At 40.5% G+C, this 14,282-nt stretch overlaps 1 long non-coding RNA gene across 3 annotated transcripts in view; it reads right to left on the reverse strand.

Annotated features, from left to right (window-relative positions):
• LOC129204440 (uncharacterized) overlaps nucleotides 1-14,282 on the reverse strand; it is a 42,193-nt gene that overhangs the window by 12,551 nt on the left and 15,360 nt on the right. The window contains exons 4-6 of one of the 3 annotated variants that reach the window (XR_008576388.1): nucleotides 8,841-8,961; nucleotides 6,195-6,292; nucleotides 1,094-1,221 (exon numbers count right to left, since the gene is read on the reverse strand). This is a non-coding gene — a long non-coding RNA (uncharacterized LOC129204440). The remainder of the gene's footprint in view (nucleotides 1-1,093; nucleotides 1,222-6,194; nucleotides 6,293-8,840; nucleotides 8,962-14,282) is intronic. The other 2 variants (XR_008576389.1, XR_008576390.1) reach the window with 2 other exon arrangements.

The raw sequence follows: 14,282 nt of genomic DNA on the forward strand, positions 1-14,282 counted from the left end.
ATGAGAGAAAGATTGTGTATATCATGCACATAGGCCATAAATATATTCTGCAAACTATTTGCAGGCCCTCGATCTTCTGCTATATATGAGAGTTAGATCAGTGTGAACTCAATGGCTAAAACTCTGTTGGAAGAGAAAATACCAGGTTTTCTAACAACATTTATCTGCCTTGGCCGTGTAAGTTCACCACAGTACTTGAGCTGAAAGAAATATCAATACAAGACTGTTTTACGTCAAATCGCGGACCACTAATACAAAAGAGTGTAATTTATCAGATTCAAAGGAAAACACTGTCTGACATTGTCCAAAGTACTACTATGTATTACATATCTAAAGGCTACTGATCAATAGACAGCGCTATGCTCTTTCGTTCAATAAGTTCAAGCTTAACTGATTTTCATGGCTTCTTGAATGCTTTTACGACTAACAAGGCATGATCCACATAGTGCTTTGTCACCGATTTGCACATAATCTAATAAAGTGACAGAAATAAATCACAAGCATCATTAATAAATCACCAACAAACAAAGCAGCACACTGGAAGTAATGTGGAAAATGCACAGATATTCCTCCAACTACTCTGGTGAGTAAACAGGCTAAACACACAGTGTTAGGTAAGAGCTGCAAGTTCAATTCATAGTAAATATATACATCTGATCTTTTAGAGCTTTTCTGTTGTAGTTGGCAAACACTGCTTCTGTGTTTCTTCAGGGCAGGTTCATAGAGAAAAAGAAAAAGAGAAAAGGAAAAAAAAAGAAAAGAGCTGAGAGAAAACAAAACTCAAATTGAGAAAAAAAATGCTTGGAACGCAAGAATATAATCCAGTTTGGTGATGCTTATATGCTGGTTAAAATCACATTTTATGCCTATTTACTTTATCATTTTGTACCTCATAAATACCTACAGTAGCTAAAGCTGTCAGTGGTGCCACTTCAAAGAGCAGTGCCCCTAGGAACAAGATCTTTGAGGTTTAGTCTAGCCACAGTGTGGTTAAGGTTATCACAATGTCTCTTTAAATCTAGAATCTAGTTGGCTTAAATCCATGAAAAGCCCACATACCTTCAAATGCAAAATTCAGGATTCATTTACTTACACTTCAGGTGTGGATTTACTGAAAGCTGGGCATTTAACATAGTAACAAGCTTCCACAGACTTCATAGAAAAATCCAGCTCCAAGATACATATAGCTGAGGCAAAGCAGTCATTTTGACTCCATCATCACTACAAAAATGCATATGATTAACAAGTATTTACTTGAGGTGGAATCCTAGGAACACAAATTTGTAGCTGTCACACAAGTTAGCTGGTTGAGGTTAATGCTAGACCTCGGTAACACTTTCTTCTGTAGTGAATCGAAAGCCAAATTACTTAGTTTGGACCATTTTGAATTAAAAGCCAAAAGGTTTAAGGTTTTTTTTTTTTCTTTTGTTTTTAGTTCCTAAATCTAACATAGAAATAAAATTACAAGAAGTAGTCAGTCTCCCTGGAATTTTTGCCCTGCCCAAAATGTTTTGTAAATACCACAAGAAAGCTTTTTCCCCCACAATATTTTCAATTTAATATTTTAAGACTTGTTCTGATAAGACAATCATCGGAATTCTTGAATATGAATGTGAATCAAATCCTAATTAAAAGCTTTAGGTGCTCTCAACCACTTCTCTGGTGAACCTTGAGCAAATACATGTTTGTGTCAGTGGCTTGAGGCAAAATACATAATTAGAACCAATACTAAAACCATCCTTCCTCTCTCTTAACCTCAGAAACAAAGTTTGATTCAGTACTAATAGCCATGGAAAAGGTAGTGGCTAATACCAGAGCGAATAAGGGCTTTCCTTCTGAAGAGTAGAGGACGACTAGACCTTGGTTGGTTACAGCAAAGGGGACAGGTATTCCCGATGGTTATTTACAGGAAAACTCCTGGACTCTGAGGTAAACCATTCCCTTTTCATCTGTTCTTGAGAAAAAAAAGTCATGTAAAGATGTCAAGTCCTTAATAAATACTCAGTATTTTTCCTTTAAGGTGGTGAGGAAAAGCGGCAAGGCTGGACCGAGGCGCCGCGGGTGGTAAGGAAGCCACCAAGCTGCAGGCAGGAGAGGAGGAACGAGGTGCGTTCCCAACAAGCACCACCGGCACGTCAGAAAGCCCCGCTCCTCTCCGCAAAGTCACCAGCCTTTCTCTAGCCACCTAAACCAGCAGCCAATGTCCCCAGCAGTTACCACATGCAAATGTTGAGATGTGGGAATTTTAAATGGGTGTCTGTGGAGCACTCTTCAGAGTACTGAAACACTGAGACAGCAGTGGGAGAGGGGCTTATTCCTCCCGGATAAATGCTATGGGTAACACGTGGAACCTGGGGCCACGCCAGCAGTTCCCACAGCCATGCATTGGACCTCAGCACCTCTGTGTTTATTTAAGGAAAGCAAAACACTTTTCCCAAATTTAACATGCTACTACATACTATAAATTTTATTAAAAAAAATTATTGGACAAAAATGAACTTTTTCTTGAGAAAAAAATTAATTGATGTGAAAAAGAACAGAGAGATCTCATTTAAAAAAAAAAAAAAGAGACCTTAAGAAAGTTAATGTTAACAAAACAAACCTGAGGCTTAAAGCCATAAAGTGTGACCATAACTCTTTCTTCTTGAGCATGTGACTTAGTTATTTTTGATCCAGAGGTCACTGCTTACTTTAAATGTGACTTTGCCTTTTGGGCAGAGATGGAGTTGGGGGCCAGATACTCAGCCGAGCCACAGATAGATACACATGAAAATGAGTATTTATAAAACTGCTAAAATGTCTAAAAACTTTTGAAGGTAGAGTTAGGTTGCCTGCTGACATTTGCCCTGCATGCACTTCCTATACAACCATTTGTTTTAAAGTGTTGTCCTTCATTTGTTTAATTATTCACTTAAGCCACAGAATTACTGCCTTTTTTAATGCTTATTTTCACGTCCATGTAACAGCAAAGAACCCTCAAAGCCTTAGCATCTGTCTTCTCAGGACGAACCCCTTCACAAATGCTTTTGCTTGCACGTAAGTTTGCTAACGTTCAACTCTCCTTTTTCCCACCCTCCTACACTTGTCCTTTTCCCTTTAACAAAGGTTTAAAATAGAAGATGCCTTTGCCCTCACCACGCTAGGGCAGCCCTTCCCAACATCTTCCAGGCAGGCCCAAAATATAAAAAGAAACTAACTTTTTCCTCCTGTGCAAAAGACAATACAGTAACGAGGTCTAATTTAAGCAATACCATCTCCTTTCCCTGCCTCTGTTTCAATATTGCCCTTTGATTTTTCCTCCGGAGATCTTACTCACGACATTCCCCCCCCCCCGACGCTCATGCTATCGCGCAGCGAGCGGCAGCTCTGCAGCTGAAAAGGGAAAAGGCTCAGACCCAAAAGATGTGGTGCGGCAACACAGCGTTGCCCTCTTTGATCTCCCGCTCCTGCCCCACCATCCAGCGCTGAGGTTCGGTTTGCTGTAAGGGCGCAGCTCGCCCCACGCGGCGGGGCCCACACAAGGTTTGCTATGCTGTTTAACCCCACGGTTATCCCGGGGAGGCAGGGAACAGCAGGGACCTCAGAGAATCAGCAGCGCAGCCGAGCCCCCGACCCCCCCTCCCCGTGACACTCCGGCGCTGTTGGCGTCTGCTCTGGCTCCAATTAGGTCAGCGTGGAGGGGGATCTGAGAGGAGGTTAGCCGAGGGTCTGCTGGACCCACGCTCCTGCGGCTATGTTGGAAATGAATTCCCACATACGGGGTGCAGATGGGCCACAGCCCCTTTTCCAGGCTGCAGCCTGCAAATAAACTTAGTGGCAGCTGGGGAGGGGAACCACCAAGAGCCTCATGTGCTTTAATGGGTTCTGTGTTTCTGCGTATGGGAGTGTTTCCTCCCCTCGCTAACCCATGCAAATCCTTCTGTAAAGTCCCATAAACAAAGCTGTGGATATAATTTTGAATGAGAAACTTGCCACCGGGTAAAAGAGCGGTCAGGAAAAATACGACATACCTTTTTCTCCAAGAAGGGTGTTTTGGTGTGTTTTCATGGATTAAAAACAGATTTTGCTGGTTTGAGCAAGCAGGCAAACTTCTGACCTTTTTTCACATAATACCTCCCCCCCAGTACTGGTCCCTAACCTGTCCTAAAATAGCTGAGCAGAGCAGGGAGCCTGTAAGCGAAGCTGGCCTCATCGCCAGGTGCGGATGTTTGTCAGCACAGCGCGGCCACGTCCATCTCTGAGACCTTGTGCCCTGGTCTCGATCCAATAAAGTAGTTGAATGTATGATTAGCTTTATGTTTTCAGGAACTGGCCCTCAACAGGATCTGAAATCAAACATTTACACGAATGCTTTCCTGGATCAGCCCTGCAGAGCTCAGTACTTGCTGGTTTGAGATGCCAATAAGCACCAAAAAAAAAGTTTGTGACTGAGAGCAAGGATCTTTTAAGGCAAAGCATGTTTTTTACAGCTCCATATGGAGTTCAAAGTTAGGGGAATCTGCATGATTACTTTTAGTTTAGCCAAGTAAAATCAAGTTAAAGAAAACTTCCTACTTCCAAACCTGCACCCAAATGCAGTCTGGGTGCCGTTTTCATTAGTGAAATAAATTTAAGGAGGTAAATGTGCTGACTTAAAAGAAAGCTGGAGAGGGACTGTTTACAAGGGCATGTAGTGATAGCAGAAGGGGTAATGGGTTTAAGCTGAAGGAGGGCAGATTTAGGGTAGATGTTAGAAAGAAATTCTTCCTACGAGGGTGGTGAGGCACTGGAACAGGTTGCCCAGAGAAGCTGTGGATGCCCCCTCCCTGGAAGTGTTCAAGGCCAGGTTGGATGGGGCTTTGGGCATCCTGGTCTAGTGGAGGGTGTCCCTGCCCATGGCAGGGGGGTTGGAGCTAGATGGTCTTTGAGGTCCCTTCCCACCCAAACCATTCTATGATCCTATGATTCTATGACTTCTTTTCAGAGACTTGTGTGCTCAGTAATCTTTGAACTTGGAGTTAAATGGGGAATGCAAAAAATGAGGTACCCACTACCTGAATTATATTTGAGAAATCATTTTTAGACAAACTGGCAGCATTGTAGCTGGAGACTCTAATAATACGTGTGAGCAGCAAGATACGCCCGTGCATGTGTCTGCAGATATGAACAGGTAGGGACAGAAGACAGTGGATTGATGTTGTGCTGTCAGCCTTTCTGTAAGAAATGACTTTTTTCTTCTGAATGCATTCAATTCTCAGCGACAGCCAGTACACGGATAGATTTCATGTGGTTTGTACATGGTTGCCAAGTGGAGCTCACTTCAGCTTTTTATTCAAGCGAACAGAGAAATCTACAAGCATCTTTCTATTGTTCTAGATCAAGGTAATAGCCTCATCTTCAACTTCTCATTTCTTTTTTTCTAGATGTAAACGTACTAAAGAGGTTATTGATAGAAATGTTGAGAGAATAGTAAAAACAGAATCCATTTGTTGTCAAGATTGTCTCAGAAAATAATGAATCACAGTAAATTTGAGATATTTAATCAAACAGCAGTCTAATACTCTCCCTGACAATTATGATGCTTCTGGAAAAATCACATCATTCCCCACATTAGTTCTGGCTGTTTTCTCTTTTAGCATTAAAATGAGAAACCAAAAAATTAGTTTAATTTTTATAGCTTCTCTCAGTGGTCTACAGACTAAAAGAAAAGTGATGATCAAACTTTTTGCTTAGTAGTTTGGAAAAGGTAGACAAAAGAATAGGAAAGGATGAAACAAAAACCAAGTTCCCCTCCCAAAGCAAACAAACTTAGAAAAAAGCAACAAGCAAAACATGTTAACGTAGTACAGAATCTAGGGCCAGTCAGCTGCCTCTGATCCATAAGGCTTTTGTTTTTCTTTTCTAGGTTAGTTTTAAAACTCATTTGGGGTTTGCTATGTACATGGGCCAGTGTCTGTGAGGATGCCAGTGAAATATGAAAAGGACTGAGGAACAAGCTATTTGAAGCCATAACTACTGAGCTCTTTTCTGTTTGCTTTGGCTGTTGAAGCTGTGGTAGGAGTTTCCCATTTTTAGCCTTCACACCTTTATTATGTTTGGGTTGCACATTAGAAATATTCCAGATGCTGTGGATGGAGACTTCCTCTTGGCCCAAGGAAGAAAAGGTTTCAGTCTCCTATGGATTTCCCCTCTACCGATCAGAAGACTTCACCTACCGTTACCAGGGTTGAGCTTCGTGGTCCTGGTGTTGATGGTCCTTCTGGCTGCCATAGCCCGGAACCAGCATCCCATGAGCTCAAGTCTTCTGAGCCTTCTTGAAGGATGAAAAAAAGAAAAAAAAAAGAAAAAGAATTGGTAAAGGTTTTCAAACTTGACTGATGAAAAAAGTTGTATTAATTTAGAACTACAATTTAATTTAGACCTATAAAAACTACCCTTCTCCAGGCCACTGTCGCTTGGAAGTCATGCTAATGGTCAGCAAATCAGGTCTATGATTTTGCCCTTTGGAGGGCTCTGCGGAGGCCTCTCTGCTCTACCTAAGCCAAGAAAACCAGCCACTGGTGGACCCCACCGTCTGTCCTCATCACTCTCGGGCAAGAATCTAATTGTAGCACCCTTCACTTCAGCATGCAATTTGCTCATCAGATCTCATTCACTGGAGAGCTTGCAATTCACATTTTAAAATGTTATTCATTAAAACTGCCTACAGAAAATACTTTGAAGCAGCGACCACGCCAATGCTAGACTTCTTACATGAAAATACGAGCTTACAAATAGAGGGAAAAGAGTCTCTTTTACAGTGGCTGCCTGCATCTGACAGCCTGCTGTCTGGTTCGGACTGACGCACACCTCGTCACTCCAGAGATGGGTCTCCCCAACAAAGCCAAAATATCGAGCACTAGCATTGTTTATAACCCTCTGCAGCCATACAAAGCAGCATAAGGCTTGACATCCCCAGCTGGCAATTTGTTCTGTAAAACAGACCATAATAAGGCTAAACACTACGAGTGCTGGAAGCGAAGGTTAGAACGGCAGAATGATTTAGGGGTGTCGGTGCTCATACTGCGCCCGCTGCACTTGATGGGGACCTCCTCAGTAGGGGCTGCCACTAGTGTCCGCGTTTCGTTTTCAGACACGCGCTACGTGTTTTAGACATTTGCTCTTGGCCCTCATTATACTCATCCTTGGCTAAAACCCCTTGAACGATGTTTAAAAATGGGAAAAAAAAGACATTGCCCCTCTATTTCCATCCTGTAGCCCTAACTGGCAATGACTGCCCTGTGTTTCCTTCCTTCTGATGTAAGGTAGCAACATGTGTTAATTAAATACCACTATCTCTTGTTCCTTTCCCACATTTTCCTGTTTCCTGTCTTTAGATCTCCTTCCATCTACTGTTTTTATTTGGTTTTATATCCTTTTATTTTCTCTTTCACTACTGTCCGTGATTATTTTTCCATCTCTCTTTGTTTCTACCTTTTTTACCCTTCTTCATAATCTTCTCTTTATTGCCACTTCATTTTACCAGCCCATCAGGTCTTTCACCATGCTCTCTCCTTTCATTTGCCCTTTCTCTCACTCCTTTTGTTCCTCTGGCTTTTTAAATGGCTCTATCTCTTTCCCACTTTCCTGTTTTCACTAATGTGTTTTAGCAAATAGTATTTCGCTCTCTACTTCTTCCCTTTTTCTCTATGGCAGACAAGGTTAAACTCCTGCTTTTTTTCTGGAAAGACAGTCAAAAGTTAGCGGAAGGATGAAGAATGTGGAGAGGACACATTGATGAAAAATACTAGGTTACCTCACTGTTCAGATAGATACTGTCTAACACAGGTTTTTGCAAAAGCCATCTGTCTAACATAACAACAATTCTGGTGTTTATTTTCACCTTTTATTTTTGAGCCAGTCAGCAGCTATTTCTTAAAGGATTGTAAAAACACCTTATAAATCATATGGATACAACAATGGTGTTTTTTTTTCTGGGGTGTTTCCTGCTATTTCAATTATAACTGAGGACTGAATTTGGAAGCACCATTTGTGGAATACAATTATCTAGAGTGGAAGTTTGTTTAGGACAGTGATAACTCCTAAGTACACTTTGTAGGAATTATGAACTAACTTAGTGATGATTTATAGCTATTTTCCTTCCTAAATAGAACAGTAAATTGTTTCTGTGACTGCTACAAACTCCAGAATACAAGAGGAGGCAGAGAATCACTAACACATCTTTGATATGCTCGCTTTCTCCCTCTTTTGCAATGCCGAGCCATTTTGGCTCTGCGTCATTCTCTTCGATAACATTTCACAGATACTTGTGTTTTGAGCAGAGACAGGTAATCATCAAATGTTTTAACTTAGGGCAGCATTAGCACAGCAAAAGTGACTGGCCATTTCCCTGCAATCTGCTTCCTTGAAAGACTGCTAGTTCAACTCAGGCATCGGAGAAGGTAACGCAAGAAGCTGCAGTTCCTACGGGATCTCGCCTCTCTGGGGCACTTCCAAGCCTGTCTCCTTGTGGTGCCTGTCCTTTCTTTCCAGGGTGACACCTCCTTGTAGCATTTCACCCGGGTTTCACGGGGGAGCATGCTAAAATTAACCATGGAAATTCAATAGCTTTAAAATGCTACTCAAAGCAGAGACCACCAAGGGTAGTTTTGTCTTGTTTAGTAGAGCTGGCTTGTAAAATCACAGCCATTTCCCAAACCAACTGTTAAACTCACGGACAGCAAATTCTGCTCTGCATTACATTGCCTTTCTTAGCAGGTACTGTGCATGAAAAATGCTGCTGCCGCCTCCTCCGCTTGTTTAAAGCCTGTAAGAACCAAACCCCAGGTGAGCACGTGCACAGAGGAAGAAGACGGACTAACCTGCTGGGTCCCCGTTCCTGACCTGCATCCGTGTCTTCTGGCCCCACGCTTGCAAACAGTCGAAAGGTCTCGGGCAGCAGTGCACCCAGCCAAACCAAGGGGTTTCAAAGCTGCAGAGAGACTGTAGACAAGAAATTTTTGAACTTGCCTGTTCACTTGTTGGTCACAAGTGCAAATGATGACAAAACATTGTCAGGGTTTATTCAGCTCCCACTGAACTCCCAGCTTTGACGTTAACTTGACTGAGATCAGACTTTAATGTTAGTTTACAAATATGTAATGATTCCATTCCCTCATCCTTCCCCTCTTCGCCACAACATCTATCTAATTGCCGTACTTGATAGACTGCAGTTAAAAATGCAGTTACAGGCACAAATTCATAGGCAGTTGACTTTGGGAAATAGAAAATTTTCATTGATATAATTTCTGAAGTATAGGACAGAATACAATCACTATCAGTTCTTCCATGTGCTCCTGTTTAGGCACGTTAGGCATGTCACATCATTGCAAAGTTTTCCACAGGAACCCGCAGCACTAGATTTGAGAGCAGACTCGCTTTTCTAGTTGATAGACATTTGTCTTTTAATTTTTACCTTCTGATGTGTGTTACCAACCAATACATGAAATAGAAATATTTCCAATCAATTTTCTTTTAATCTACTTATCTCCTCAAAATAAGTTCAGATCAAATATGGTGTTGAGGAACAGCAACATAATAAAGCATTGCCAAGCATAACAGTCTGTCTTTCAGGGTACATTTTTCTTTAGCGATTTTTCTGCAGCCAAGAATAAAATTAAAAGAATGGGAGGAAGACAGAGAGGGGGAATTAGTACATTTAACTCAAATATAAACAACCCACAAAATATGTTACTCATCAGGCAGATTCCCATCATCCTACTTATCAACTTGGGCCAGACTGCATGCGGTTTTTCCCCAGATGTGCAGGATAGAGAGGAAGCTGTTCGAGGACTACACACAACGGTAGTTCTTTGAGGACACACAAACAGGACCTAAAGAACCTTCCCGGCAAAGGCTGTGACTCTCAGCACGCTGCGTTTTGCACAGCACACATCTGAATTGTGGTATTCACTGCCTCTGGATGCTGTAGAGACCAAAGTGGATTCAGAGAAGGATTAGACAATTTGGAGACGATAGATCCACTACTGGTTATTACCTGTAATGGTCAAGATAAATCTATTTCAGAAACTCCCTCAACTGCCGACACAATCTGGAAGGAAACTCCAGGGAGGAAACATAGGTTATGTGGTCTGGTCTTAAATTTTCCCCAAAGTGCCATGCGACATCAGCGAGAGGACATGGGGACAAATGGGCTGTTGGTCAGACATAGCTCTGTGTCTAGGTAGAAGAAATCAATTAGTCTTTTGTTTGTTTATTGCCTCCCTTTACTCACTGCCATTTTAGATTGCACTCTCTTCTTGCCCTGGGTGTGGGAAAGGCTTTGCTATCAGTAAGGGGTTATCAGTTCTCTATCAGTTAGCTATCAAAGGTTATCATTCATGGGCCAGAACCTTTGATGGAGGCAACAGAGCTTTTCTAGCAGAGCATCTGAGATAATAGTGATATATGCAGGTTGGACCCAATTTTTTTATTTTTTGTTTAGGTGTGGATGTCAATGACTTTATTTAAAAAATTCCCAATTTTTTTTCCTCCTAAATTTAAAGAAATAAAGTTACTGGACAGCACTGATCTTAAATTCCCAACATTGAAAAGACTGAAAGCTTTTGCAGAAGCTCTTAAAAGTTTATGTTGTTCCCCATTATAACTGCTAATACTACATGATTGGCTTGTTAATATAGCTAACTCACCAGCAACATTCACATTAATTTTCACCTTTTACTATGTAATGGTAGTGCTATTTATTAGCCAGACAGACCATTTTTAGCAATGTTATAGGAACAGAGTGTGCATTACACAACAGAACTAGGTTACACCTGCAGCTGACCATTTCTATATTTATGGCTGTCTGACATCTGTAATGAATGGCAAATGGAAAATATTTGTTTTTTCTTTGGCTTAGCAATTATTTTCATGTTTTAAAAATAAAAGCGAAGAGAAATACCTGGCATTAATTAGGGGTTTTAAATATCTGCAAGTCTCTTGCCAAGGTGCCCTGGAGAAACAGAACGGATCCTTAGGGCAGTGCACAGGAAAGAAATCGTTAGCCAACCTCAACTTTCACTGGAAAACTTGACTGGAAAAGCCCAGATTACATTACAGTTCAATTTGTAATCACATCCAGCCCCTTTTACTTCAAGTCACAAGTACTACAGCCCTTCTTTGTATGGGTATAACTTTAAGATGGGGAATTTACCATGTATTTCTAACAGATGATCAGATGTTTTGCAAACTTTATAACAATCTGGTGGACTTCAAAGTCGAATGAAGTTAGGTAATTCATGCTGTAATGTTTCATCTCACAGATGTCATCTAAATATTATTAACATGCAGAACCTATTTTTTTCTCCTCTCTCCCTCCCACCAATCATGCAACAGTTTCAATCACCATACAAAGAAATCCTTTGAAAAACAAATGAAATTCAGGCTGAAACTGTTCCAAGTAGTCCATAGTACAAAATTCTTATCACTTAGAGATTTGAGAATTTTTGTTTAATTGTAGGAGTATTTATGTTACTACTCACTGATAGACCTGACTGCAAAGATACAATGATAAAGAATAGGATTTTTAAAAAAATCAGATCAAATTGCCTGCAGCACACTCAAAGATAAAGGAAATATATATTGAGATATACTTTTTTTTGGAGCATGTAACAATCAGAGCCAAACCACAGCCATTCGAAAGAAAACTGGAGACATGGACAGTAAGTAGTCTGAGAACGAACCTATTACACAGACCTTGGTCTCTTCCTGACTTAGAATTTGATATTTTCATTTTATCTTAAGGAATCCTTGATCAGGTACAAACAAAATGATTCCCAGATTTTAAGGAAAAATGATAGTGACTCAATTTGCTTGATATTCTTTCTTATATTCAGTCAGGGACTTTCTATCAAAATTTGGCCTGTAGAGTCTTCTCTGCTCCATGGAAGGGGAAAATCTCATTGTGAAAAAAGCCGTAGTAGCAGGCATGGATTTCACGAGGAGAAATGCAAAGGCTTTTTTATACAGAACTCTATTCTTTCTGTGGCACTACCTTTGGTCAGCTGCAGGTAAATGTATTTCAGGGCAGCCAGAAGGAAGTCTCTCCATTGTGCTGGAGAGAACCCAAAACACTTGAACTGAATGGAATTTCACATCAGCTCTCCAGTATCAGCTTTTAAAATGAATCTTCCAAACGTCTGTGTTCGGTTTCAGTATTTGAAATTACCAAGATATATTCTTCCCAGAGGCAAAACTAGGGGGATTTCCCATTCCCACATTCTTCTGCTATTCAGCAAAGAGCTTTGTAATCTACTGACAGGGCATATATCACCCTCTGTATAGATGCCAATACTACAGAGATGGTAGGTTAACGTAACCATTGGAGCCTTTCAATCACACTGATTTAGAAATACATGAAATGAAAAAGAACAGAACAAAATCTAACTACAAATCCAGATTAATTGCTCCTCAAAGTTAATGAATATTGTGTTTGTCCTCATGCTCTGCATTTAACTGACAATGCCTTGGCTGGATTTTAATTTCAGCTGTTCATAATCTGCATTTTTAATGACTGTTTTAGTGTGCACCTTCATCTGAAGGATTTTATTGTCATTCTAATGCGTGGGAAAAGTATCACTTTCCATCAGCTTCCTTTTCAAAACATCACATACATGTTTCCCTTTGGCGTGTCTGCAGCACGCTATGGGGATTTGATAGACAAGGTATTAGCAAGGCTAATCATAATTTAATGAATGGAAACTCTGCCTTCAGCTCATCCTGACGGGGTTGGTAGTAGGGGTGGTTCTTTTGTTACTTCTTTTTGTTGTTGTTGTTGAGGACATTCTTGTGGGTGCAATTAAATTGGCGCCAAATTACCTGAAATAATTTGTGGTTATTAAACAAACCAGTCTCTGATGTGGAAAGTGCATTGCTCCCTGGCATTCCGGAGGCTTGCATTATTTATTTTTTTCTCACAAGAGATTGTAGTAACTGATCTCTGACAATAACGCTTTGTGTATGTTGTCTCTTGGGTGGTGGAAGAAAAGACTGAGCTGTGTCACAAAACTGCACATATGATTTACAGCTGGCATGTCACATTATAGCCAAACAAAAATGATCTCATGACGTACAAAAGCTCTTTAAGGAGGCATCACTCGCAAGGTTAACTAGAGTGGTTGACAAAAAAGACAAGCTGCAAATGATCATCCTGTTTCCCTGGCACTGAATAACTAGAAGTACTGTGTTTGCTCAATCTGATTCTCCATTGGACACATTTATATTTACCTTATATTTACCTTTACTGGACTTCTAAAATTGCTAATAATTACTATTTCTTTTTTTACTGGAACATAAAACCTTTGCAACTTCACTATCTTTGCATTCAGGTATTTAACCAACTGGTTTATTGTAACATAGGAAGGGCCCATTTTTCAAAAAAAGTGTGTTTTTAGAAATGCAGAGTTGAACTAATAAATTATACTACCCTTTTCTCACAAAACCTGCCTTTCCTAGTCTTTCAGTGCATAAGGATTCTATATCTGTACTCATAAGTATTCTTCATCAGTTATATGTGACAGTTGCTTATGGGTCCTACTGCTTGGTCTTTTGAACTTATTTAGCTATCAGATTTCTTATTCCCGAGGGTCTTACCACTTCCAATGTATTCAACTGGAGGAATTCTATACTCACCAATTTACATTAGTTAGGGAAAACTGGGGTGTGTCTACATTGGCCAGTCATCCTATATATCAGGACTCATGTCTTTTCTCATTTGTATTGGTCTGAGCCAGAAGTAACTCGACCAATATCAATGGCATGAAGTCAACATAAACCCGACACAAGTGAGAGAACCGCCAAGAGCCTGTGTTATCCTGTGGTATTTCTGGGGCTACTCCATTCGCATCAGCTATTTGAATCAAGTTTACACTGGTGCAAAAGAGAATTTAAAAAATGTCCCACTCTAACACATTTGACTGTTTGACAAAATTAACTGGAAAATCCCAGCTAGTCTGTCAGGTTTTTTGACATTTCCCATAGGAAGTATCCATTTTAACACACTCAATACCTTTCCTAGACACTTGTCAATCTGTTTGGCCAAACAACATTTACACAGTCAGCAAATTAAGACGTAAAAGAAGCTAATCAGGACCTCTCCAGGTACTTTCTTTCCACAAACAATGTACAATGCTTAATTTCCTACCAGGAAATTATAGCGTCTACTGAGATTTCAAGATCTGATTAGTTTCAGAGGTTCAGGTTTTTCAAAAACCTGTAATTCAAAATAAAGATATAAACATTACAGCCACCCTATCCCTGAAATC

The sequence above is a fragment of the Grus americana genome, chromosome 3 (assembly GCF_028858705.1).
Source record: "Grus americana isolate bGruAme1 chromosome 3, bGruAme1.mat, whole genome shotgun sequence".
NCBI lineage: Eukaryota > Metazoa > Chordata > Aves > Gruiformes > Gruidae > Grus > Grus americana.